This window comes from Phyllostomus discolor, chromosome 4, assembly GCF_004126475.2.
Source record: "Phyllostomus discolor isolate MPI-MPIP mPhyDis1 chromosome 4, mPhyDis1.pri.v3, whole genome shotgun sequence".
NCBI classification, from domain to species: domain Eukaryota; kingdom Metazoa; phylum Chordata; class Mammalia; order Chiroptera; family Phyllostomidae; genus Phyllostomus; species Phyllostomus discolor.
Window position 1 is genome coordinate 202,981,867 of NC_040906.2, and position 27,995 is coordinate 203,009,861.

The 27,995-nt window shown below is 47.7% G+C and overlaps 1 protein-coding gene and 1 long non-coding RNA gene across 2 annotated transcripts in view; both read left to right on the plus strand.

The window, feature by feature from the left end:
- Positions 1–27,995, plus strand: part of ARID1B (AT-rich interaction domain 1B) — a 395,196-nt gene that overhangs the window by 238,982 nt on the left and 128,219 nt on the right.
- On the plus strand, positions 5,338–27,992 carry LOC118500383. Its single transcript, XR_004902950.1, has 4 exons — positions 5,338–5,914; positions 9,369–9,379; positions 10,725–10,728; positions 27,982–27,992. It is a non-coding gene; the product is annotated as an uncharacterized LOC118500383 (long non-coding RNA).

Sequence of the window (27,995 nt, forward strand, 5' to 3'; positions counted from 1 at the left end):
ACTTTGTATCCTTATCTTGGTTGAGTAAACATATCCTAGAGAAAAAGAACGTGGAAACTCCATCTGGTCTTCTGACCCCCAACTAAACATAGTCTCGTAACTCTACTGGCCCTTTGCACCCACTCGGCCCGCACCCCTGCTGCCAGCCTACCCTCCTGCCGCACCTTCTTCCCCCGGGATGCCCATGTCCCACCCGCGGTAGCACCTCAGGCGCATCCCACCGCCTTGACTCCGCCCGCAGCCGGTACCCTCCGTGTGTGAGGTCTCGCCTCGTGTTGCCGGCTGCTGAGCTCCCGGCCTCTGCACTTGTGCGGCACCCCCTGCCTTTGCAGCTCATTTGGGGTTTCTCTCTTGCCGTCTTGTTTTCTCCTGCACGTTGTGCACGAGTAACAGCCTGGCATGGCCCGCCCCAGCTCCATGGTGTGGCGTTTTCCCCAGAGAGAGTGTGAGCTCAGGGGCTCCGTCTTGTTCATATTTTATACCCTTATCGATTCGACTTGCTTCACAGTATAGGAAGTATTGCTGACTAGAGCTCTTTAGATGGCGTAACAATTGTGACTGCAAAGAGCAAAAAGAGAAAATTCTGCGATATTATTAACATACTGCTACTGCGTTGTGCTCCGTTCTGGGATTCTCTCACTGATCTTCCTGTTGTCTGGGTTGGTACGTCAGCTTGGCGTCTGATTCCGTAGCTCCGAGGAGCCCAACTGCAGGAAGACACACATCCTTCAGCACCGCCCATCGAAGCTGTGGGGTGGTTCTGGTTGGCGCCGACACCAGCGGTTCCGGCGTATCTCACTGTTACCGTAAAGGTCTTCGCCGATCGGGCTGGGCAGTTACAGGCCCGGGTTTCATTCTGTGTCACCCACTGCCAGTGGCCGCCATGCAGGCGCCACGCAGACGGAGAGCATGTCCACCTTCAGAGACACTTCTGTTGGCCAGAGCTGGTCCACAGAACAAAGAAGATTCCAAGTGGTCACGTGACACGGGACATTTTAACATAACGCATTTCACGATGAGAACTGCCTTTTTTTTTTTGATAGGAAAACCTGAGGATTCGAGCAGGTAAGCAGAGAACGGAAGCAAGGTTCTGTTCCGTGGAACAAATGTGTATCCAGTAAAGTGGGCATGCCCCACTTCCTTTTGAGAGTGGAAAGGTGGTAAACAGGCTCATGGAGCCAGGGATCTTTCTGGTGGTCGCTCGGGATGGGTCATTCATTGATTACCCGGCCTTATGCCTAGGGGCTATCGATGTAGAATTTCAGATTTAGAATGTTTAGTGATACATAATAAGATTCACCTCTTAACATGTTCTTCCTTTTATTAATGTGACCACATGAAAGCATTCCTTCATCTTCTTGTGAAAAAAAAATTTTTTTTTCCTGTAGAGCTGCATGAACTCTGCTCCTTCTCAACTCTGTCTCAGCAGAGTGTGCATTCTACAGATTGACTTGGCTCACCCCCTAAGTGGGTGTGAACATAACTTAAGTGAAAGTGCACTTAAGGTAACAACGCCGTTGAGGTGGAACCAGCAGACTTTTTCCCTTTGAACTTCATAATCTTATCAACCCATTGCTTTTCATAGTAGGAAGGATTTCTGTTTGCATTTAAAATTTTTTTTTCTAGTGAAAATCTATTAGAAATCCTTAGAGAAGTAGAGGACCCAGTTTATTCTTTACTGTTTTAGTCATTGAGTCTCAATTAAAATTATAGAATATATTGATAAAGCAAAACAATTTTCTGTTTCTCTGTGGAGGAAAGATTCAAGGAGGGGAAAAAATCTGTAGCCGTTCTCGGGCCGAGCTTGGGAGTCCATGTTGAGTTGTTCCCTCCTTTTGTTAGAGAGTTTCCCGGCCGCCCCTTCTGCCACCTGCTGGTGGTTCAGACACTTGCACGTTTGGTCCTAAAACGAATCTGCTCTCTTTTTATTTGGGCGAGATCTGGGGGAAGTGTTCTGTTCGTGTTCACCTGTAATATTTTGATGCAGTTTTGCTTGCCATGTTTAGTTCTATTTTTAAAGGCTGCTTTAGCTTCTTTTCCAGCTCTGTCTGTAGACAGCACTTGAATGTGAAAAGCAGAGGAGACGGAGACCGTGCAGGTCCGGGCACGGGCCGTGAGGAGCGGCACAGACCGGAGAGCGGTCTGGAAGGCCGTGGGGGGGAGTTGCTGAGCCTCGTCGGGGTCTTCCCTGATTTCTGAATTCAGGTCACATGGGGAGGAACAGTCACATCCTCCTCTCTGATGATTAAGACGATTTGAGACTTGAAGCGACCAGACCAGACCTTTATTTTACTTCAGGTCCTAAGTATAAAGTTAGAAAATCGATTTCCGGTTATCACTAACTTTCTTTTTCTGCACTGAAATGCTACAGGTTTGCCTGACTTCATTAAGTCAGACCTTTACCTCTATCCTTATTTATTCTTCTGATTTCTTCTTGCTAGTCCTCATCATCACGGGAAAAATATAAGTATCTTTTGTCCACAGACAAATTTTTTTTAAGATTTTATTTATTTATTTTTAGAGAGGGAAGGGAGGGAGAAAGAGAGAGAGAGAGAAACATCAATGTGCAGTTGCTGGGGGCCGTGGCCTGCAACCCAGGCATGTGCCCTGACTGGGAATCGAACCTGCGACACTTTAGTTTGCAGCCCTCGCTCAATCTGCTGAGTTACGCCAGCCAGGCACAGACAGATTTTTTCATGAAATAAAGCCAAGCAAAATTTTTCATAAGAGAGGCAGAGTGTGGGGATTTTATTTTCTGCCATCTTTAATCTCCTTTACTAATTTTCTTTAGAGCTGCCTTGACTAATTCTAGAGTCTTAGGTTCATGGGTCAGTTATTTCTTCACCATTTCCTCAAAGAGGAAAAGTAACCCAAAGTGTTACTCTCAGTTTTTGTCTTCAGGATGAACACAGCTGAGGGAGGTCATGTGACTTATTTGAGTCTCTGCCTCCTGGGCCAGTGCCCTGAACACAGAACCTAGCCCTACTCAGCCGCCCCCCCAGAGCCAGAGCCACAGACCGGGCTGAGCGTGGCAGGACCGAGGTGTTTACAGCTCAGCGTGGTCTAACGTTGGCGGTGCGGTGTGGTTCAGCCCGGTGCGTCAGGGCCCTCCTGTGTTACTGTAGATCTGCACTCAGTTACGACGCCCTGTATGTGTCTCTTCAGTGGCCCTGTCTCCCAATCGCAGGACGTATGTGTGCCATTCGAAGTCCTGGCCAATCGCAAGGTGTGTGTGGAGGTCCGTGGGCATGAAAAGTACCTGGCAAGCCACGTACCCCAATAAAAGTGATTTTTCCCGAACATTATACGAGAAGTCAGAAACATTTTATCATGACCAAGTGGTTCTTAGTGTAATAGCAGCTCCATTTCTTCCAGATCAAATGCTTAGCCAAGGCGATGGTGGGTGGGCGGCAGACTCTTTAGGTGGGCTTGCTGGTTGTGTGCTGTCAGTCTCGGGATTTAGGGAGCACATTTGTGCAGAAGTGCGTGCCCTAATCATGTAGCCGAGTGGGGGGCGGGGACACGGTGCGGTGCCGTTCGTTCGTGCCTGCTTTCGTCAGAATCACATTGTCCTCTTTGGTTGAAAAACGCGATGTTAGGAATTGAACGTGGCCTCAAGTGCCTTGGATCTCGGAGGTGATGTTTTTAAGAGAGGGAGGAGTTACTCTGAAAGAAAGCCTATTTCCTTTGTATATTCCAGAGTTTGATTGACTCCATCTTTCCTTGGGGATGTTATTTTGGCACTATTTTCTGAGGACTTAATTTTTAGTAATAATGAAAATGCATGTATTCTCCTTATCCTCGCCCTCAAACACCTGTTCATTTGAGATGTGCACGAAAAATGAGTGGCTTATCTATAAAATGTCTTAGCGTAGATGTACTGTGACCCTATTAATAAACATCAAGCTGCTTAAGATTTGTTGGGAAAGAGCAGTGAAATTAATCCAGGCAAGATGAGGGATGCTTCTGATTGCGTGTGGCTTCGGTCCTCTCTGATGCCAAATTTCAACGCCAGTTTTGTTTCTTCAGATGGTGAAAGCCCTCCCCCTCCCCTCCCACTGCCTTAAACCTGGCGTGCGCCCAGGCCGTGTCAATTTCTGAAAGTCAGTTGAGAATGTCAGAGTGACTGGTGTTGAAAGAGCCAATATGTTGCAAGATGCTCAAAGCCAAGTGGAACATTTATGTGAATTAAAGAATATATTAGGAGATGATTTTTTAAAAATCAGATTTGAAAAGAAAAACCTGTTGAATTAATACTTGCATACCAGATGCATCACTGATAAATACTTGTAACAGATATTCCCGAACAAGCAATAAAATTACCATTTTACAGCTGAAGTAATGTATCCTGTGGGTACATTTGCAGAGATATGCCAAGAAAAATACACGCAGAGTTCTTGAAGTAATAATGCAAATAAAACATTTCATATTATACTTTTAGAATAACAGGGTTTGGAAGCAAGAAAAAGTCTGGGAGACTATTTATTGTGTCTGAAGTCTGCTTTGACTCTGGCCTTTTGGCAGTTGGCTTTTTGATACCGTGTGGTTGCCGGAGTGTATCCCTGTGTGTGGAAGGCTGGGTTGAATCATCCGCCGGAGCTGTGGTTGAAAATTTCAGGAACCAAGTAATAAAAGTAATAAATATCATATTTTGTTTACTTTGTTGCAGCATTGGCCTAGTTTCGTACGTTTCTGAATTCTGGTGGTGTCGTGGCTGCCACTGAATCCCGAAGCAGAGGGCTTTATCATGTAGTTCACTCACTGGTGCACAGCCAGCGTGGCTGAGCGGCGTGCAGCGACCCTGTGTCCCCACGTGCCAGGTCACGGGGACTTGCTGCCACTGCGCCCCGTGCCGCTGCGCCCGGCGAGGCCGCCCCGAGGCACGGAGACGGGCTCTGGCTGGGCAGGGAGGCTGTGTCGAGGCCAGAGCCCACCTCGGGGGGATGCATCCTTCGGTCTCAGCAGGTCGGGGAAAAGAGGGGTGCCCGTGAGGAAGGGAAGAGGGGCAGGGACAACAGGACTCATGGTCTGCGTGACCGAAACAGAGGAAATCAAATCCCGCGGAAAAGTTCCTTTTCCTCTGGCCGTACCGGGCGGGTGAAAGCGCTTCTTTGGCTGTGTTTCCCATGAAGCCGTGAATGTTTTTGTAAGAGATTCCTCTGAACCTCCTTCCCTCTCCCCCAGATTACATGTCCCCTCCGGAAGGACCATCGAGCGTCTCGTCGAGGGGGAGGGAGGTGAGGAATGGGTGTCCCTTACGAGGGGGACCGCACGTGGCCCCCCCCCAGGGGGGTGTCACAGGTTACAGCACGGTGACCCCAGTGAACGCACAAAACGTACCCTGAAAACAACCTCAAACAGATTTCCCGGCCGTTTCCCAGAGTTAAAAAAGATTGTGTATTGTATCTTAAGTTTGCAAATTCTTCTGATTTTCTCACATTATATTCCTGTTTTTGTCTCATTTATTTTTAATCCTCTTCTAAATGTCTGAGCTTCTCTTCTTCACTCATCTTAATATTTTAACCTGTTCTTAATATCGCCATAATTAAAAAAAAATAGTATTCTATGCTGCTGCAGTATAAGAATAAAAAATGTTTCCTGTGATGAACGAATAATCTGAAAAGAAGCTGGGAAGTGCTGACTTTTCAGACACAGAAGATATCTTCATCACGGAAGCGTTTGAAGGGCTCCAGCCTGGATAGTCAGTGAGTAACCTGTATTAAAAGATCCAACGTTTTATTTTACCTTAAGTTGAGCCATGAAATAGAACGCGTGATGACAAGAGATCAGTGAAACGACTTTTTGTTTTCCGAACGGGAATGGATTTTTTCAGTGTGTGCCATTTAACAGTATGTGCAAATATCTAGAAACCCAGGCATTAGTAATAAACACATGGGTGTGCGGGCTGTAAACGGTCCCTGCGTGCATACTCTCGTGTGCACGTCCTTTCCTTCCGCGGGTGGCGAGCGGGTGAGTTGGAGGAGTTGACCTCCCCAAAGGATGAGCCTGAAAGGGACGGAAATGGAGATCTGCCAGGCACGCTGGCTGCAGCCGCGGACAAGAGCAAGGCCTGTCTGAACTGCCACTCAGTTTTTATTCTGCGAGTTTGCAGGGTTGGTGATTAGAGTGGCTTTCGCCCAATTATGCTGTGATTATTCCGCTGCACTGTAATTGACTGGGGAGATATGCTAATACCTGTCATTTGGGATGATAAAAGATGAGCGGGGGACGATGCATTATTTAGCTGGCTGTGTGATAGATGAGGGATGCGCGGAGTGCTTTAATTGCTGAGAGGAGAGGTTAAGCTGAACGAACGGATGAATTAGAAATGAGGTTTTTTATGGCTCGTGGAAAAGTGAAATAAAGGAAAATGCGCCTTAAACTAAACCAGCAGATAGAAATGAGCACAATGAAACTGTAAACCAGGTAGCTTGCTTTACCGATTTAAATATTAATGAAAAATGTAGTTTAGAGTTCAGTTAATAATCCTCTGAAGGGGAGTACACAATAGATTCTATTAAGCAAAAGAAAAATTGTTAAGGGGATTGTTTTTATTGGAGATGACAGTATTTATGACTTGTAATCTCTTAGATTCGTGTTGCATTTTCGGTTACACGGAAAGGTAGCGTGCAACAATTCTGAATTTCGTGCTGTGTATCTTTTTCAGCGTTAGCTTAGAGGTGCCTGAGATTTCTGGTGCCTGTCTGTCTGTCAGTAAACGCGGGCAGAGGAAGGCAAGAACAAGAACGAATATGTATAACGTGTGAGGAGAATGTAATAATACAGTTAGTGAGAGTGAACAGATAATTCTCGAGTGAAAGGGTCTAAGACAGGCAGCGAGTGACACAGGCCTCCTGTGCTACACGCTCAGTTATTGGTGTTTTTATGGGGAAAAAATAAGTGCAGAGCGCTCTTTTCTTTTCATATCGTTTCCTTTTGCCACAGCCACGTGTAATATTGTGTGTGTGTGTCTCATAAAAGTATTTAAAAACACTCCAATGCAGTCTGTAGTCCGCATGGTTGTTTATATGATTTGGTGTTAGTGTTCTGCTGCGTTTCGGTTCCGTGCGTTCAGCAGGTGATGATTTTGAACACGCAGGCGGCAGGGCAGCAGTTGGCAGAAGTGGGCCGTTTGTTCCGCGAGCTGAAGGTGGAGGACTTGCACCCTTTCAGCTTTCGGGCTCCTCCTGCTCCGGCAGACAAGGATGCCGGGAAGTGTTGTCCCCAGCCACGCTGTGTTGTCTTGTAGATGAGGCAGTGGCAGTACAGGTTGAAGAGCAGTTGTATTTTTTTTTTTTTTTGTAAAGTGAAGAAAATGACCCTCGCACGTTGTTGAATTGTCTTGAAGACAGTTCGGCTTCTCGGAGCCTGTGTGACTCGTGCCGTGTAGCAGGGTTTACCAGCGGGTAGCCTTTAACCAGCCTGCTTGTGCAGTGGCGGTGGACCCGTCTGGAACAAAGCACACCCACCGGAGCGGATGCCGGCTGCAGGCGGGCGCTGCCCTCTGCCACGCGGGGACGTTCTGCTGGGGCCGATCGCCGTCCCCAGTGTCACTGGCACCTCTTTGGCACGTTCCTTCTGAAACAAAGTGAAGTTTCCTCGCGGATGCTTTTGATCAGCATCCTTCTTGGCATCCAGAGTGGACTCTTGCCGCTGCCTAACTCTCTCGGACACACGTGAGGTGTGCACAGGCCGCTCAGGCAGCGCAGGGCGGAGTAGAGTTGAGAAGGAGGAGATGCAGTGAGCCCCAAGGAACCGAAAATCGACGGACAAAGGTAGGACAAGCACGGGATCCTACAGACAAACAGCGGCACCTGCTGCAAACGTGTTTTGCAAGCTCAAGCTGGAATACAGTGTTTCAGAGGGTCGGCTGCCTCCGCGGCGAGAGGTGGCCGCAGCGCTGCGGGGAGGTGGCGCCTGGGTGTCTTTCTGGTCAACAGTACACAGAGTCGTATACAAACCTGTGTGACTTTGTACAGTTTTTTTCTAAGATTTTATTTATTTATTTTTAGAGGAGGGGGAGAGAGACAGACAGACAGACATCAATGTGCAGTTGCTGGGGGCTGTGGCCTGCAACCCAGGCATGTGCCCTGACTGGGACTCGAACCTGCGACACTTTGGTTTGCAGCCCGCGCTCAATCCACTGAGCTATGCTAGCCAGGGCGATATTGTACAGTTTTTAAAAGAATACAAGCAGTGTAATAGTTTTCCTCCCCACTGAGCAGTTCTTTGATTGTGAGACCTTGTGCCTGAGTCCTGGCTGTAATTATCATCACTTGAGTGTGAAAATGATTCTTTCTTGAAGGCCCTTAGTTTGAAAGATTTTGCTTTGTTTAACCTGGTCAGGGGAAAAAAAAAAATCATGTTTGCTGTTTCTTGTTGTTTACATGATACAATATGTCTCACTGTGGATGCGGTTTATGAGGGCGTGGGATCGTCCACGTGAGCACGGGGTGCCCGAGATTGGTGTCATGTCGCCGTTCTTTGGGGTTCGTTTTTAGTTTATTTCACTTCATTTTATATTTGTTGATTTTAGAGAGAGGAAGAGAGAAAGGAAGAGAAGCATTGATGTGAGAGAGAGAAATATTGATCACTTGTCTCACTTATTATGCCCCCCAATCAGAATGGAACCTGCAAACTAGGCATGCGCCCTGACCGGGAATTGAACCCAACCTTTTGGTGTTCGGGACGACGCTCCAACCGGCTGAGCCACCTGGCCAGGGCCATGTCACCATTCTCGACTTACATCTCTTCCCCCTGGAGACGCCCAGTCTTAAAACTGAGACTTGTAGCACAAGGCTGCATAAAACTTTCTTAAATTTTCTTAGCATCTTTTTATATCCCCACTACCCATTTGAAGGATTTTTGAAAAATACAATGGTGATGAGTTACAGTGTTTGTCAAATAATGTGGTTATATTACTTTAAACATTTGAAATATGATTACAGAATTACTGCCACAGGGGACATGAGGGTAGTGAGAGGACAGCTAGCGTCCCCCCCCCCCCCCCGTCCCCCCCCCCACTCCCCCTCCAAGGCTGCCCCTCCATCCCTGTGTGGGGCGGGCCTTGCCTTACGGCACGGCACGGCACGGCACGTGGAAGATCCTGGGCGCGCTGAGCTGGGTGTAGGCCCCTTGCTAGGTGTCGCTAGGTGTCGCTGCTGCAGGCGAGGGCAGTCCAGTTGGGTCGGACAAATCATTTTAAAGATGTTACATGCGTCATACACTTGAACACAAAACACGCAAATGTGCAGTTCCACGTCTGACTGAGGTCCGGTCATCTCAGCCGTAGCTGGTGCCCCCACGGTTTCAGCCATTCCCCTTTAGTAGAGGAGGATGTCTCAGGCCCTCTGTCCACACTTGTGCAGTACTTGGTTCCGTACTCCATTGCTTTAAAAAAGAGATTTATTTATTTATTCATTTACATGTGTGTTTCTTTTTAGAGAGAGAGGAAGGGGAGGGAGAAAGAAAGGGAGAGAATCATCAATGTGTGAGAGATACATCAGTTGATCGGTTGCCTCTCACACACACCCAATCAGGGACCTGGCCTGCAACCCAGGCATGCGCCCTGTCCAGGACTCGAACTTGCGACCTCTCAGTTTGCAGGATGACACCCAGCCCACTGAGCCACACCAGTCAGGGCTCATTAAGTTTTGTAACTGGAGGAACGTGTGGCATAAAAGTGCTTAGGAGGAAACACAGCGACCTGTTGGGAAGCACACATCTCACCTGGCGTGGGCAGAGCAGGAGGAGGGCTTTCCAGAGAGCAGCCTCCTGGGTCCTGTGCCCGGAGCCGGTGTCCGGCCAGAGGTGAGCTAGGGCTTCCCAGCGCCTCAGCCAGCACGTCCAGCGGCCGTCGGGCGGGTTCTGCTGTGCGGATGGACGTGGAGACCGTTTACACTGCTCCCCTCGCTGTGGTCTTTACAGCTAGTTCATTTCCTCAAGAAACAACAGGAATTACTTCTCCCTCTGCCCCAGGCCAGGTCCTGATGACGTGCCACCGGAAGAGATACGGGTCATTAATCAGTTTACTAGGGAATAATCATTCGTTTACCTATCTTATATTATGGTTTTGGTTTTTTCTTGCCGGTGAGGTGCTGTTTTTCTGTTTGTGTCTTCGTCGTGTAAATTCACGACAAAGTGAATGTGTAGAAGTTGCACAAAGAACCTTTGGGGAATAGATGCTCCTTTTTTTTTTTTTTTTTTTTTTTTTTTGCTTTAGAAAGGAAACAAAGGTAAATAATTGTTTTAAATGTCAAGCCTTTAGTGCTCATTATAATATCTCTTTGCAATCTTTTGTGTTTCTTAAATTTAATTATAATACTCTTGATACTCTTGATACAGATGGAAAATTAACTTTAAGGGAACATTCAAAAACAGATGCCCTCTGGTTCGATTTGAAAGGAGAGGGAAGTTGCTAATGTATTCGTTTTCTACTTCTTAGTAACAAATTGCAACAAGTTTAGCCACTGGAAACCACACCCATTCATTGTCTCCCTCTCTGTCTGGGTTCCTCAGTCCAGCCCCTGGTCCCCAGCTGGGCACCTGGGGAGGTTGCGATCCAGGTATTGTCCAGGGCTGTGCTGTCTTCCGAGGTTGAGGCCCTCTTCCAAGCTCAGTGGTTGTTGGCAGAATTCACCTTTTTGTGGCTCTGGTTCTTAGGTCTCCTCTTCGTTGCCGGATGTAATCACGGGCCATTCCCTGCCCCACAGCCCTCTCCACAGCGCTGTGCTGGCAGATTTGCTTCGTCTCTCCCACCTCCTGCAAGGATCGCCTGATTAGGTCAGGCCCACCTTGGTCTTCTCCTTTTAGTAATTCTCTACAGCTGCTTAGGGCCTCCATTACAGCCTCAGATTTTGCCCCGCCCTATAATGTGATGGAACCCCAGGAGTTCCGCCTGTCATAGTTGCCGGCTTACCCTCAAGCGGAGGGAGTCACGCAGAGAGTGCCCACCAGGGGCTGGAAACCTGGGGGGCCACCTTCGAGTTCCGCCTTCACAGCTTTGGATTCACATTCGCTGTCAGATTTTAGGGATGAAGAGGTTTTTTCCATACACGTACTGGAAGTGTCCTTAACGTGTTCCTTTTAAAACGTAGTCTGGAAAAATGAAAGTGGGATATAATAGAACGTGTTTGATTGACAGCATGGAAAATAAATGATAAGCACCTTTAACGGAGCTGTCCGTCAGAACGGCCGCGTTAGCTCTCGCCGTGCCGGCTCCCGAGGCTCCGCCCTGGAGCAGAGCCGCGGTTTCTCCCCCGCAGACGCAGCCGCTCGCGGGGCAGCTGACGCGCTTCCGCGGGGGCTGCAGGGGGCGCTGCCGCCCCGTCTCCAGGGCCTCTGTCACAGCGATCTTTCTCCTCCTTCCAGGGGGTGGGTCCGGCTCAGACCTCAGGACCCCTCGCGGGCAAGCCAGTCCCGGGAAGCGGGGTCCCTGGCGATTCTGGCTGGCCCCACAGACCTGAAACATGAGAAAAAGAGACTTCTCCCAACAGTACATTGAAAAATCATCGTCTTGACACTCAAACCTGACTAATCATTCTTAGAGTATGGAAAGAGAAACTTGGCCTATGAAATTCAGTCTTTTTGGTTTTTTTTTAATTATATACATATACAACTTTACAAATTCTGTGGGTCAGTCTCAGATATAATGTAATGCATAAAAAATCCAAACTATCTTTTATTTTTTAAACCAATTTTACTTATCCTCTTAAAATTATATACCCATGTAAAGATACTTCGAATTTACCTTTGCCAGCACGGATTCTTTCAGAATTACATTAGAGAAAAGTAATATATTTCAAATAGGATTTTTATATACTTGATTTGAGTCCTTTTTTGGAGGAACTCCACTGAGCCAAAAATTTATAAATAGGCAGATGTGAAGCAAACCTAATGATGTTTTTATTTTATCCAGATTTTGAAAATGTGACAAATACTTCAATTTTAAAAAGTAATAAATATTTACTATACTTAATTCAATAATCAAAAGCTTAGACACATTAATTCTGTGATACCAGCGGCACACTCCATAACTGGGATGGGATGGTTTTCCCATTACAGAGGAATGACTGGTGTCGGCGTGAAAATCACTCATGAATTTTGTTTCTTTTGCAAAATTTTTGGATTTTAATGGAGTATTTGACGGGTTCATATGGGAGGTGGGGGTGATATATATGACTACAGGAAGAATTACACCACGTTTGAGAAAGCCAGGGCCGTCACCTGGCAGGACAGACGCCCGTGATGGGTGGGCCGTAGCGGGGAAGTCCCTGCTCCCTCTGGCCCCACGCTCCCTCCACACGAGCACCCTCCCCTTGCTGTTGGTAGGGTTAGGAAGCTGAGGTATGCTCAGATGCCCGCCTGAATGGTTTTGTCCTAAAGTGTCACCAGCAGCCGTCTCCTGGGCTACTTTAACCTGATCGCTGTGCGGGGCTGTTGACCTCCTGCCACTGTGAGGGCTGGCCTGTTGGGTGGCCCGGTGTCTCCACAGCAGCAGGCCTTGTGATCAGAGGGCAGACAGCCGTTGCACGGTCCCCTGTGCGGGGTCCCGGGGACACCAGGATGAGCCAGGCGCAGTGCCAGTGCAGCTGGAGAAATGGGGCCACGCAGCACAGGGCAGGTGTGAGATGGTTACTGCGACTCGCGAGGCTCCGTGAGGTTTGGAAAGCGCGACGGGATCTGGGGTAGAACAGCTTGGAGAAGCGCGTTGGGAAGCGCCCCAGACGGGCAGGCGTGAAGAGACGGGTTGGCCTGGGGGGGTGACTTCTGCGGGAAGGAAGGGGACGGCCCTGAGCACCTGGCCCAGATGGCTCATCGTGTCCTCACAGGAGGAGCTATGACCAGAGGCACCACAGCTCGGAAATGGGGTTTCGTTTAAAAAAAAAAATGTCAACAGTGTCTCTTACTATAGGGAAGACTGGATTTGAGAAGATACTGATTAGTTGTGTATCTTCAGCTTTAGAAACTAGTGAGAAAATGTGAGTGCTTGGAAAATAGTGAATTGTCGTGTAAATGAAAGTTTTCATTATTATTTATAGCAGTGTGTTATATAATTTATGTGGTGTCAGGAATTAAAGGAACGGGTGAAATGACTCTATTAGCCAGAAAATGGTTTAGATGAAACAAGAATCAGCTAAACCATGACAATGCTTTTTAAAGAGATAGATTAACAGTTGCACATTTGGTTTTTTCTTTCCCAATACCTTCATGACATAATGTATTTGTTGGTAAATATTCAGTAGTATGTGGTAACATGATATTTGTTGAAGATAGAATCTGGTTTATTTAATGGAAGTTAGGCAACTGGTAAGGGAAAGAAAGGTTTATTCTTGCATGTTGCAAAATGCTTCCTGGGATTGGAGTGTTGACAGGTTCTAACACTCATTCAGTCAACGTTTATTCATTGGTCTCAGTGGGCGGGGCCTGTGGAAAGCCGGGGGACGTAATGATTAGCAGCACACAAGGGGCCCTTAAAGTCTTGGGTGCACGCACGCTGCTGCTGGCTGGGCCTGGTGGCCTTGCAGACCTTGTGAGGGCGGGCGGCCCCTTCGGAGTGTTAGTGACGCCGCCTTGCCTCCCATTCCCGGGTTCTCAGAATGATGCGTGGGAGTGTAAATGAGATGCGATGCCTTCGGTTTTAGGGAGAACGAGGAAGGGAGAAGCTTCCTTCGGTGCCCGTTGCCTCATCGTCATCCACGCTGCCACTTCGCATCAGCGTCTGTCCCTTCCCGGCGAATTAGTCTTGTGGGCCGCGCGTCGAGAGGACGTGCGTGGTCGCTGGCAGGGCGCTCGAATCTGTAATTACCAGATTCCTGACTTAATTGCAATTACCTGGACGCCCAGGCAGGGTGAACTTTTGGAAAAGAAGGTGATTAGCGAAACAGGAACTTTGCTGCCAGCTCCTTGTCCAGGCCCCAGCACTACCCAGAGCCCTGCCAGCACACACGTGAAGACAGCCCATCATCGGGTGACACCAGCAGTGCCGGCACCAAATCACGTGCAGCGCGGGTCCACTTTGGGGTTAGAAACAGTCGTGATGTTCAAGCAGGGGGTGGTTGACTTCTGCTTTGTAACACTACGTACTAAGCATGTGTCTGTCTTTTAAGATTGGGTAATTATCTGATGTAAAGATTTACCAAATACTCTATTTCTGTACAGACACGTGTGCTGTACACTTTTATTAATAAATATAAATCCTGAGTTTTGTAGTCATTACAAGGAAAAATATTTTCCAATGATCAGTTGTTTCAGTAGTAATTTTTTAAAATAATGTTTTTCATTAAAAACAAATTCACACACAACAGAAAAGTTTCAGCCTGCTTATGAATGGAGATTTAAATTTAATTTAAAACCATTTTAGCCCTGGCCAGTATGGCTTGGTTGGAACGTCATCCTGTGACTGAAAGATTGCAGGTTCGATTCCCGGTCAGGGCACATACCTAGTTGCAGGTTTGTTCCCTGAGCCCCGGTCCAGGCACTCGGGGCATGCAGTTCCCAGCCCCGGCACACGTGGGAGGCACCCGGTTGATGCCTCTCGCTCACATGGGTGTTTTTCTCGCTGCCTTCCTCTCTCTCTAAATAAGCAATGAAAAGGGATCCTCGGGTGAGGGTGATAAAAAAAAAATTAAAGTTAAAACCAATAAGGACATTGTAATATCTGTAAAGCAGAATCTGAATGATTTATGCTCCCATTTTCTATCACATTCGGTAGCGGTGTCGTGCTGCCGTGGTGCAGACTCGCAGCCCCGGGACGGGAATGAACGGGTAGCCAGGCCCGATTTCACACATCTTTGATCCGGCCCTCAGCCCCCTGCACAGGCGCTCTTCTTGGCTTCTCCAAGTTCTGCCCTTCCTTTCCATCTCAACAGACCCCTTGTCCACACCAAGGTCAATTTTGTCCATCTACGGTTAATTAACTTATAAATGATCTTCTGTAGCTTCTTCCCCGTGGAGCTGCTGGTCTTTTCATTTCAGCCTTCTTTAAAATGTTCTGCATGGGAGCCCCCAGCCCCACGCTGGGGTGCCTGTGGGTGCAGGGGGTGGGGCTCTCTTCCTCCTCCAGCTCTCACTTGGGCTGACCGACCGATTCCTTCTGGTTCTCGCTGGCGGAAAGAACGCTTGCTTGTGTGTCTTTTCTCATACATTTATCGTAGTTTTTTTTTTAAAGATTTTTATTTATTTTTAGAGAGGGAAGGGGGGGAGAAAGAGAGAGAGAGAGAAACATCCATGTGCGGCTACTGGGGACCGTGGCCTGCAACCCAGGCATGTGCCCTGACTGGGAACCGAACCTGCGACACTTTGGTTCGCGGCCCGCGCTCAATCCACTGAGCTCCGCCAGCCAGGGCCGTAGTTTTGTTTTTACAGCAGTAAATTAAGAGCATAGACTCTGGAGTCTGGCTGCATTTGAATTAATGTTGTTAGCTGTTTGAATAATGAGATTATAAAAATGTAAAATTTTAAATGGGCATAATAAACACCCCAAAAAGTTTTACAGGTGGAATAAACAGGTCACGTGCAGCCCTTAGAAGAGCACTCGGTATACAGTAAGTACTGTGTGCTCGCTGCCGCTGCTGCTCTGCTGTTGCTGTTTGAGTCTCCTGCCCGTCTGCAAGGCGGTGGCAGCGGGCAGCACCCCCCGTTTCACAGAGAACCACGCGGAAGTCCACGGGGTCAAGACATTTCATACCGCTCACGAGTTTTCTCATGTTTCGAGCGCCTCAATCCACAAGCAGAAATGAAGTATAAACAGTTTCTGCTACCAGAAGAGTCTCTCAAACCATGGGAAGACAAAGAAACAATCCCCAAATGAAAGGCAAGGAGGAAGCCTCAGAAAGAATGCTAAAGGAAACAGAGGCAACTCAACTATCAGATACTACGTTCAAAGCAATGATGGTCAGGAAGCTCAGTGAGCTCACAGTGAGCTACCAGGAACTACAGGGAAGCTACAGTGAGCTCCCTGCAAACGATACCAACGTGAAAAAGGAAATAGAAACTATCAACAAGGGCCAAGAGGAAATGAAGAACAGTTTCTGCTATCGGTGGCCAGAGACTGGTAACGGATGACAATAATGAAGGCCCTCTGGAACCAGAGACAAATCCGTCCAGCCCTCCCCCTGGGGGTGCAAGGAGAGCACCTTGTGAAGATCCACCCGAAAGGTTGTCAGGTGACATGAAGCAGCATGAACCCACGTGTATTCCAGCGAGCGGAAAGGAAAAATTTCCTACGAGAGCCTGCAGAGTTGGTGCCACCCATGGAGAAAGGAGCGAATCTAGATACTTATGTAAATTTTGTTTGGTCCCTCTTTGTAGAGGAAAATGTTTTATGCAGTACCATATGTTAAAAAAAAGTACTAGGAACTTTAATTGTTTAATTAGTTGTTTAATTGTTTTTGTAAATAAAAATGTTATAATTATTGAAAAACAACACCTCAAGTACATTATGATCTGTAGTTATGATGATTTAAACAACGTGCAGTTTGCCCAAAAAGTGCGGTCCCTGGCGTAGGTCTTAGAGATTTCCATGCAGTGCGCAGTTTAAGTCAGCAGCCTAGCAGCACACAGCCGGCGGTGGCGCTGGGCGTTCGGCTCGGGTGTTCGGACTCCTGGTTATCAGGACTTTTTCCCTCCGTCTCTCCAGTGGTTTCCCGACTCAGAAAAGCAAAACAAAACACCAGGGCACTCAGTGCAATTTTCATTTCAAAGAAACAATGAATAAAATTTTAGCATAGTTATGTTCTGAATATTACATGGTACGTACAGAATACCAATAAATTACTTGGTTTTTATCAGAAGTTCAGATTTAACTGGGAGCCTGTATTTTACCTGATAACCCTAATTCATCCATACGGAGTATCTACTCTGTGGAGGCCCTTAAGTGATGGTCCAGAAATGGAAAAGACAGCTGATAGTACCCTTTCCGTACTTTTTTATAACATAAAAATCGTTATCGTCCACACAGCCCAATTGAGTGCAGTCACACTGAAGTGTCTGGGCTGCCGTCCGCCCCAGCCAGCAGCGTGTTGTAGGCGGGAAGCACTTGTGAGAGAGAGAAGCACCACAGTAAACCTCCCAGCAGCTGACACGCGCGCAGGGCAGTGGGGGGGTGGGCGGGGGTGGGGGACAGGCGAGGGCGCAGCCCTGAGACGAGCTGAAAGGTAGCCAGCCCGCGGGCACCGCCACACTTGCAGATACCCCAGCAACGGACAGAGCGGTTGCCACGAGCCGGCTCTCAGTTCCAAGGATGTGGCCGCACTGGCGGACGCTTTTGCTTCCGTTGCTGTTGTGCTCCCCTCCGTGGCTGTGCTCCTTTCTGATAATTGTGGTAAGTTTTTGTAGGCATGGGCGTGGGTTCAAAGCTTTCTCTCTCCCGTATACTCCTAAGTACATGGTGGAGGGGGACCCGCGAGAGACAGATCGCGCAGTGAGAACTGGTCACGGCTCTCTCCTCTTGTTCCTTCCATGATGTTTGTCACTGTATACAGAGCATCCGTTCGTCTGATAATGTTTTAAATATAAATCAGTTTCCGTTGAGAATGAGGATGGCCCCGGTCCACCTGGACCATCCTCCCTCTGGGGTTTGAAGAACACAGAGAATATTTTCCTATGGCAGCTCTTCCTTTTTTGATGTTTTTGAGTTTTCAGAGATTACATACACACAGGTGCCCAAGACACGGTGTCTGCGGGTACCGGCTTATGAGCTAGCACTTGTTCTTCACGCCAGTGAGAATGTTGGGGGGTGGGGGGACTGACATTTATGGAGCACCGCGTACCACCGGGCACTCTGAACAGCACTCTGCACGTGCTCCTCCTCTCACCCGACACCGTGCGAGGCGGCTGGTACAGTGGACGCACTTCTGCAAATGACGAAAGGGGCTCAGAGGTTAGGTGGCTGATACTAGAGGACACGTGGCTAGTAATGAAAAGCCAGCGCTTTTTCTGCACCACCAAGATGCTAATCTTGGGGGCCGCTTTGTTCTCGGTTAGGGATTTTTTTTTTAGATGCTGTGCCGTGAGTGAGTTTTCCTGTACAGAGTGCATTTAATTCTCCGTTACTTGCAGAGCTGCGTCTATGGGAGAGGAATGTATTAACTTTCCAGGTGTTGGGTGAGCAGATGAAATGAAATGTAGAACTCTTATTGTAACTACTCCTGATAAGTCAAACTTTCTGTTGCTGTTTCTGCGTGGAATGAACACCAGTGGGTAGACCGCAGCATCTGCTCCTTACAGAACTTCAACTGGCCAGGGTGTGACTGGGGCAAGTTGGAGCTCTTCCTGATCCATCATCACAAGGTGACCTTCCCCATAGCAAACGTTAAGCCCGGGTTCTGACTCTCTGCGAGGCTCAGAGAGCATTTCACCAGGAAGGCGCCAGCAGACGGACGAGCCGTGTCTCCGGGGAAGACTCACGGGCCGCCCTGGGTGGCAAGGCAGGGGTCTTCCTGGCGGCGGACCTAGGCAGCAAGGGGTCACTTTGTGGGTGCAGCGCCGAACGCAGGGTGGCTAAATGACTTGTGCGGTTTGCAATTTTGGGCGAGAATAGCCAGACACCTCCACTGCCACGAGAGGCGTTTCACGCTGGTCGTACAACCGCCCTTGCTGTCCGTGGGCCTGGCTTCCCATGGTCCGCTCCGTCTGCAGAACCTCTGTGACTCTTGTTTCTTTTCTGCGCTTCCAATGCCAATCGGCCCCTCGTGCGGTCCGTCAAGTTCTTCTCGGGACAGATCAGTGCAGCTGGTCCGGTTACAGGAAGATGCGGCTAGCCTACGGTTGGCCTTGCTGTTTAAGGTAACTTTGTATATATCTGCTGAACAGTAACAAATGTTCTTCAGGTACAGGGCGGGGCAAAAGTAGGTTCACAGTTGTTTGTATGGAAAATAATAATAAATAAGAGTAAACTGTGTTTTGCATACTCACAACTGTAAACCTACTTTTGCCCCACCCTGTGTGTGTAAGCATTGAGAATTGAAAGCCCATGTCTCTAGAAAGCTTTAGTTGTGTTCAATCTAAAGAGCAAGCTTTTCTAGCAATGTAGAAACATTCTTCTTAGGGTTTCTTCTGTGTTTTAAGTGTATTGTTGCTCACGGTGAAGAGTTTTTGTTTTAATTCTTTTCTCTTCCACACCTTCTCATTCACGAATACTGGACCCCAGTCCAAAGTTAGTTGGAAAATGTACAGCGCTTGGCTGCACTGAAAGAAATAACTTCCAAATGCTCCCCTAACCACTGTCGCCCTGGAGAGTGTCCTGCCCCGCGGCCCCACCCCCTCACCCAACTGGGGGGTGTGGCGTGCTCGCAGCAGAGACTGGGCCCCAGTGCAGTCCAGTGTCTGGGGTTACGCCCCGCCTCCTGGAGGTAACTCCCCTCTCTCTCTATCACCTCCTCCTTCTCTCCTCCACCCCTTTTCCTCCTCTTCCACTGTGACTCTCCTTCCCTTTTTCCTTTTAGTGTCTCTTCTTGTTCTTTTCCAAACAAATAAACACTAGAGGGAATTACATGTCTTCTGTTCTTTTATTAAGAACTGACTCCAGTTCTGAAAAATCACTCCGTCTTCAGGTACCAATAGAGCTTTTGCACCAACGGCAACCGATAGTCCACCGAAGGCATTCATGTAAGCTCCCAGAGAACTTGTTATTCGCAAGTAGCTAAGCTAAGGATGTAAAGGGAGCAAAGTGTGTTAGGCCAGCAGATGACTAAAGCGCCGTGTTACCATATTTGGGCAAACTCGCCTCTCCGAGTCCCCGTCCAGTCCGTCATAACCGCGCTGGTAAAGGTCACGGAGAATGTGCATCGAAGGAAGTTCAAATCAATGGAAACCTCAAGGAGCATCTGTGAGACAAATGGAAAGCACTCTGAAAGACAGTACTAAAAAGGTGATAAGGTAAAATTACCTCCTTTTTTAAGCTAGAACTAGTTTGGCTTTTCATATCGTTGGCTCTGAACTTCAATCAGAATGTGTTCTCCCGCACGTTGGTGCCTGTCAGTTTGCTCATGTAAATGATGAAGATACTGTGGTTTACGCTTCCTTGTGCTTCATGCTCGAAAACCGTCTGCAATCGCCGCCATGTGCCCTACGGCACGGTCATTTCCAAATACCTCAAGCACCGCCTGCCCCGGCCCTTGACTCGGTGGGCATGTTGCTGGTCTTTGACTCAGAACGGGGACATGAACCCTGCGGGGGAATCACTGGAGAACTGGAACAGTTGTGGTGGGGGGGTCAGGGGTCAAGCCATTACCTGTCCACAGGAGCTGGCGTGTACACGGGACCGCTGCTCTTCTGAAAGTAGGTCCTTTATTCGGGGGGAGCACTGAAGACCAGCTCAGCCCGTGTCAGCGCTGACCCATCGGGGTGAGGCGGGGCCGGAAGGGTTCCAGAGATGGCCAGTTTGTGTTCTTTTCTCTTCTTTCCTGCGTCCTGACAAATGGCCGCGGGGCCATTGTCCAGAAGTTGGTGTTTTTCAGTGTAAATGTTGCGGAAGTGTAACCTAACGTGAATGATGGAAAGGTGCACACATAAGTGCACGGTTTAGTACGCTTCCCCAAGTGCACACTTAACATCAGCGCCCAGCTCCAGCGGCCCCAGGGCCCCGGGGGCTGGAGTTCCCCTGTGACGTCATCGTCCCCTCCATCCGGCAGCCCCACCGAGGGCAGCCCCTGGCCTGAGGAAAGTCAGCAGGGTGTCCGAGAGCCAGTGGGCTCTCCGGGCAGGCCGCCTTTCCGTCTGGCTGCCGGAAGTGGTCTTGCCTCTCCGCTTTGAAACGTTTAAAAGTTTTGTGTGAAGACAGCACAGACCTTACTCGAGGAGGCGATGTCAGCATCGGTCTTGACTCGTTGTACAGCTACGAAAGGAAACTTAAGACGTGATGCACGTCACAGAAAAGTATCCTTTCCTTTGCATTTGACATTACTTACTCGGGAGGTGCCCTCTAGGAATCACAGAAAAGGAGGAAAGCTGTAGTTCAGCTCCTTTCAGTTTTGTCTCTACTGCTCTCCCTTGCACAGTTAGTGCTTTGCTTGTTTTACCGTTTTCTGAGGACTGTGTATAAGCTTAGAATTGTGGATGGTGTTAGAACCATTAAGTAGTGCGTAGTAGTCCTAAAATATTTTTCGTTAAATGTCTGAACATCTAAATGGAGGAGTTTTTTTTTAATGATATTGTTAGGCCGGAACGCCGTCCGGCCGGCGGGCTGTTGCTGTGTTGAATAGCTCGCTGGTGTCTTGATTCAGGGTCGTCTTTCACTCCAGAGAGGGAACCACGTGTAGCCCTCCTGTTGGAACAGGCGATGGTGTTTTGCCACTTTCTGTTCAAGAGGATGTGGAAGCTAATTGTAGTGCGGACAGTTGTCATTTTCCGTCAACAAACTAAGAATTTTTCGTTTGGAGGGGGAGAAGGTGGACTTGGATCATTAATGATTTTCATTCTCAAAAAAATAGAGGACCTTCCAGAAACGCTGACCGAGTACCATTTTCTTCTTCTTTCACTCTGGCTTTTTTCCAATCTTTCTTTTCCTCCATGTGGCCTGGGAGCGGGGTTAGCAACCAGAGGGAGAGAAGCGCAGCTGTAGAGCAGTGGACCTGGCAGGGACCGTGGGGCCCAGCTGCCGCACCCCCGAAACCTGGTTCCTGATGTACAGAATGCAGTTACTTGTGCCCCGTACCTCATGAGACAGCTGTCAGGGTGAAATAACAAAACGGTTTGGATAAAAAGGTACAAGAGTAATAGCTGTCATTTTCATGTACTCTCACTATTTGCCAGACAGTGTCCCAAGTACTTTATGTTATGCCACTGCAAACAGAACTTCAACACTCTTGCAGCAGTGAGGAGATGGAGGCATCAGGGAGCCCAAGTGTTATGGGTGGGCTGGATGGCTGGTGAGGAGCAGAAACCAGAGAACGGAGGTCAGACCGCGCAACGCAGGCTCCTAGCTCTGTCCCCTCGCCTCCAGGAGAGTGGCTGTCTGTGACGTCGGGGGGTTCCCAGGCGCTGTAGCTAGTGCTCACCTCTGGGGGGAACCAACAGGGTTGATGTCGACCTGCCCCCTCCCTCTGAGAAAGGGGTGCAGCTTCCCTCACAGAAGCGCCATGGCCCCGTGGGGCTGCATCGGCCCACCAGGCCCCCTTCCTCTTGCTTCTCACAAAGGTGCTTCCTGCTCGAATGGACATGTCGAGTTCCCCATTCTGTTAGTGGAAATCTCATATAATCTTTATTATTTGCCAGATCTGTCCAAAGCATTATCAGCTTTTCTTGCTTTAGTTCCCACAGGTAGTCATTGGACTAGTCATTCATTCATTCAGAAATGACTTAAATGCTTACGCATATCATGCCGTGTTTACGTTTTCTTGTCTTCTGTTACTTTCTCCCATTTTCTTTCCATCTCTGCTCGTTCCCCTTATTCAGCTTGTCTCTGGGTCCTACCGTGTGTAATTGGGTTTTACACGGTGAATTCCACTGTTCTCAGGAATTTAAATTCAGTGTATGTATGCACTGTACCCCGTATGTCGAAGACTGAAACAATTACAGATACTTCAGAACTGGAACTCTATGAAATAAACTATTGCTCATACCCGATCGCACTGGGGAGCCGACCCATTGTAGGCTGAGAGCTGTGTGGGACCACAGACGGCGTACACATGATGTCACAACGCAGTGGGTGTTCCCAAGGCGCTTCTCTTACATTTCCCTCCTGTGCACCCTGTGGGAAGTCAGCAGACAGGATGAAAAAATCAGGAGCTTTGTCGGTGTCAGTGATAAAATGCCTTGACCCGTCTGGATTCCCCTAAACGTAACCCCGATCCCTGCCCAGATCAGCTGGCAAGGTAGGAGAGTGTGGATACTGTCTCTGCCCATGGCAGTTAGATGTCCTCCGGTGTGTCTCTCTGTGGTCTCTCGGTTCCGGGGCCTGCGTGTGACCCTGCTGTGACTCACCGACAGGGAGACAGAGCGAACACACCCGCATGTCCAAGAAATTGGGGAACTGGAAGAGGCGTCGTGTGGGACACACCGAAGGGCAGAAATCAGAAAATAATAGGTCCGTGTTAGGTCACCAAAGGGCCTGTCACGTAGCGTCCTGCGGTTGCCCGTCTCTGCTGCAGGTGGTTCTTCCCTCGTCACTGACAAAGCCCCGTTCTCACTCTCTAAATGAAACAAGGGACTTTGAGATGGGCATGTGCTCAGATACGTAGTGTGGGACAATGACTGTTAGTGCACTTAAGTATAGGTAAGTGTGTACCCTCACTATCAGCGCACATGCTTGTGTAGGTGTGCCTGTGTGCACATGCACACACTTATACACACACACACCTATCTTTTGAACTTTAGGATAAGGCTATCAGTACCAGTGCGTTCTCATGTAATCTGTGTCCATAAAACCTGTGCATATTTTTTGAATGTCAAATAACTTTTTATTTTAAAATTTTTATTGTTATTATATTACAATTGTCCCAATTTTCCCCCTTTGCTCTGCTCCGCCAGCCCACCACCCCCTCCCCCACTCCTACGAGTCGGTGCCCACACCGTTGTCCATGCCCTTACATGGTCTTTGACTCGTCCCTTCCCCTCCTTTCCACCGTTCCCCTTTGGCGTCTTCCGCTCTGGCCACTGTCGGTCTGTTCCCTGTTTCCGTGCCTCTGGTTCTGTTTTGCTCATTAATTTATTTTGTTCATTAGATTCCTCTCATAGGTGAGATCATACGGTGTTTGTCTCTCACTAGCTGGCTTATTTCACTTAGCATGATATTCTCCAGTTTCATCCATGCTGTCGCAAAAGGAGCTCCTTCTTTCTTTCTGCTGTGCAGTGTTCCATCGCGTAAATGTACCAGCTTTTTGATCCACTCATTTGCTGATGTGTGCAAATACCATAAATAATTGTTGACATAAAATAATTGAGCTTCTCTGGACCTCAGTTTTACATTCTAAAAACAGCATAGGAGTACATGTTTACCGTGGCTTTATTTTAGTTCTAAAAATTCTGTCCTGTTCTTCACAATTCATTGAGTTTCTCTTCCAAGGCAGTCTTTCAAACTCCACTCTCCCCACTTTTTTGTTTGTTTTTATATATTTTTGTTTAGATACAATGGACTTACTGTATTAGTTTCAAGTGTACAACATACTGATTTGACATTGGCATGTGTGGAGTAGATCTGTCTTCTCACACACACAATGAACTATCGTTAACTATAGTCACACTGCTATATGTTACATCCCCATGACTGATTTATTTTTTCGCTCGCCCCACGCACTAATATGTTCTAGCACATTTCTGCCTGAAGTTCTGGGTGCGAGCCCCACTAACATCTGCTGAACAACTCTGAAAATTGGTGAGCTGTGACTTGGTTAATACTAGCATGGGTTAGCAGTTAAGCCTAAAATAGCTCATTTTCTTTTTTAGATGCTATTCATGTCTCAAGTGTGTCGGATTCAGGAACCTTGTTTCTACTGTTTACTGCTTTTAAGAATATTCAGTAGTAAGTTCCTGAGGACTTTCTATGGCCTAACGTTGTCAGCCATGGGCTACCTGATTATAAAGCTGCTGAGCAAGGAATGCGAGCATGATGTTTGCAGCCTGTTGCACACTTAACACCACGGTTTCTTGTGCAGGCCACAGTTAATGCAGTTAGCTGTTTCAGAAATGTTCTCAGGAAAACTTACCTTTCCCCACCAATGTAAAATAAGGCCTGTGTCATTTCCTCACCACTCATGGACATTTGAACTCCCTCTTTTCAGCATGTATTCGCGTTCCTTGTACCAGTAATGTTACGTTATTCTAGGGCAATCCTGTTTGAATACTGAGAACATAGACCAATTGCCAGGGTCTAAAGCAAACACAGAGAATTTTCTCTGTGAAGAATTCAACATCAGCTTGACACTAATAACCGTGAGCGGTAGGTAGGTAATGAGGGGCTGCGAGCCAGTGAAAGGAGTTCTGTAAATAGACCTTTCCCTGTACCACGCCAGCACCTACTCGCCCAGCCTTTATACTGGCTGAGTAACCACACAGTGTCCCAGCACCCTAGCCTGGGAGAAGGGCATTGTTCTTATGGAATCTTTCCTTGTTCTCTGAAAGGGGAGGATGTGGGACACTTACTGCATGTTTTTAAATTTACAGTTACTTGAAAATACATAAATTGTAACACTGAAAATTATCTGGGAAACAAAACTGTCATTTTCTTGATGGAGGATGGTAAGTAGGTCAGTTGGTGCCTTCTTTAGGTCGGCATACACATTATGCTTTAAAAATATGCTCTTTTGCTATGCTAAAGAAAAATGACTGGAAGGAAATGTGGCAAAACATTAGAATTTAGTTAGCTCTGAGTAGTGGCACTACTCAGGATTTTTATTTTCTGTTTCGTTTTCTGATGTGGTTTTCATTTGTTTTTAAGAACACTGAGCTATATTACTTTAAAATATTCATTTTGAGTCTTTCCTCCCTTTTTAAAGAAGATAGATATCATGAAATACATTTTTCATGTTGCTGAAGAAAAGTAGAGTTTTGTTCTGAGTGGTAAATGGAATCAAGTTTATCAGATCTTTTCTCCTTTTAATGTCTGTATCGGAGTGGGCGGCTTGCTTCCTATTCTCTGCTCTTAGAATGCGAGGACTTAAAATTGAGAAAGAATTGAGATTTGCATGTTACTTTTACATCTTAGGAAACCAAATCTTATTTTCTGTTAAGAGGCATTAATAAGAGCTCAGAGATGCAAAAGGAAATGTCCGTCTTCAAAGACCAAGTCGGACATCCCTATTTCTTAATTGCTGAAGATCAACATCTCTTCCTATCACTAATGGACTTGCACACCCTCTTTTCTCCCTAGTTAAGAACCTTCAGTAGAATAAGTTAACAGTAAATGTCACTTCATTATGGCGGTAATGATCACGCAGCTGTGCTCCCCTCGGTTTATGACACGCGTCAGCCTCGGTTTAGGAGCTGGGCTTCATTTCCTGCCCAGAGAGGCTTCCGCAGACGGCGGAGGCGGTGGCCTCGCAGCGCGCTCCGCGGGTCACCGCCACCGGGGTGCCCGGGGCCCGGGGATGAGGTCTCCAGTTCCGGGAGAGGCCAGCCCGAGCTCCGCTGTTCGCCCTCGTCCGTCCTTTATATGTGTTTATGTACCTGCTCGCTCACTTCTTACTTCTCAAGTATTTTTCTTTGCCGGATTAAGAACCATTTTATTTATGAGGATGTGGATGTTCAAGGAGGAACTCTTACACTTAAATGAACCTGTAAGGAGCCCATAGAAAAGCAAGTGCCTGCAGCGCTAATAATGAGAACTGACAAGGCAGCCCTGCTGGGTTTATTTATGACCTTCTGCCTCTGCGAGCTCTTGAGAGAAATTCCTCTCCAACCATAGCAGCATTGCCGGAGTTTGGCACTGTGCGGAGGGGTCCCGCCGAGCCCCGAGGCCCACAGGCTGGCACTCGTTCAGCCCGGAACAGATTGCTTTGCTTGTTGTGGTTTCACATTTTCCTTCGCTCCTCTTCCATTTAATTCATAAGGAGCTTTCACCAGTCTTTACATACATGCTTTTAAAAAATACATCGCTTCTATTCCTAGAGCCAAAATCCATTTTTCCCTAATACACAGTGTCTTATCAGCTGCTGACGCAGTGTCGGGAAATTCAGAAGAGGACAGGACACGGAAGAGCAGGAAGAGACAGGTGTGCCCTGTAGAGGACAAGCCGTGGGCAGTCACATCACACTGGACGACCTGATGGCCTGTCGTGGTGCCCCCGAGTGATCTCATGGGGTTCCTCATTCTGGGCGTCGCAGGGGGCTCTGCAGAAGGAATTTACCCAAGGTTATGATTGTATAAGACGCTGGTTATTATTTCAGCTCATCTCGATACTTTTAAGTCCCTGTTTACCCTAGCTGCTTTGCCCTCTTCTGTGATATCCAAATGAGACAGGAAGCTCAGAAGCATCAATCCACAAGAAAGTTACGTTTGAAATTGTGTTTAAAATTTTTCTTTGGAGGTAAAAGAAAATCGATCATGTTGAACAGGTACCCTTTACAGCACCGCCCGTGACGGCAGCATTCCGCATGGCCGTGTCGGGGAGGCGCCCCGCCCCTCCCACCCCCCACCCCCACCCCCACCCCCGCCGGCCTCGAGGCCGTGGGGCCTCCTCCCTGGTCCCGTGCTTCAGCGTGGCAGCAGTGACGGAACAACAGTTTGTGCTGACTTCTGTGCGAAGTGTGGATGGGCGTGCGACTTCTCTTTCCTCTGAGAGTCTGTGGGTCCGAGACGCCAGCTGCTGCGGGAACACGCTCTGTAGGGCCCGGGAGCCAGAGGTGCCCGTGTCTGCGTTTGCGCCGTGCGCACGCGTCGCTTGGAGAGGGCTGGGTGGTTGGCCGGGCGGGCCTGCTCTGTCGACGGGCCACACTATTAAAGTCACTGTTTACATTTGTGCTTTGTTCTACTTACATCAAATCTGACTTTTTAACATTTTCTTGGCCATCTTATTCAAATATGTACAGAATTGCTAATAGAGACCGTGGGGAAAATTGTATTAAAAATCTGAGCCTGAGAAAATGTAAAACCTACACATACGAGCGTAATTTGTTATTTGTCCACTTCGTCTTGTCGTTTCATTACCACATACTTTCGCACTGTTTTAGCATCTGTTGTGGAGATACTAATATGATTTCACGCTACTATTATTCAATTATTTCCTGTCTTTTGAATGGGCTTATTTTAAACTTCATTTGTTGTTTGCTTTAGAGTGAGAATAAATTAATACCCTGTTTATTAAGTTATGCTGTGCCTATGCATGTGTTAAAAACTATTAAAATCCCCAGGGGCCCCCTTTGCTTTATTTCTTTTGCAAAAAAGCTTTAGCGTTTATTAATATAACTGCTCAAGTATAATGAAAACAGAAAAAAATGCTCCCAGATCCAATCATGTAAAACAACCAGTTAAAATTTTATTGAGCATCAGTTGATACCTCTTATGCATTAAAAAAATACACACATATATTTTATATGTACACATAAGTATGTACATTTCTG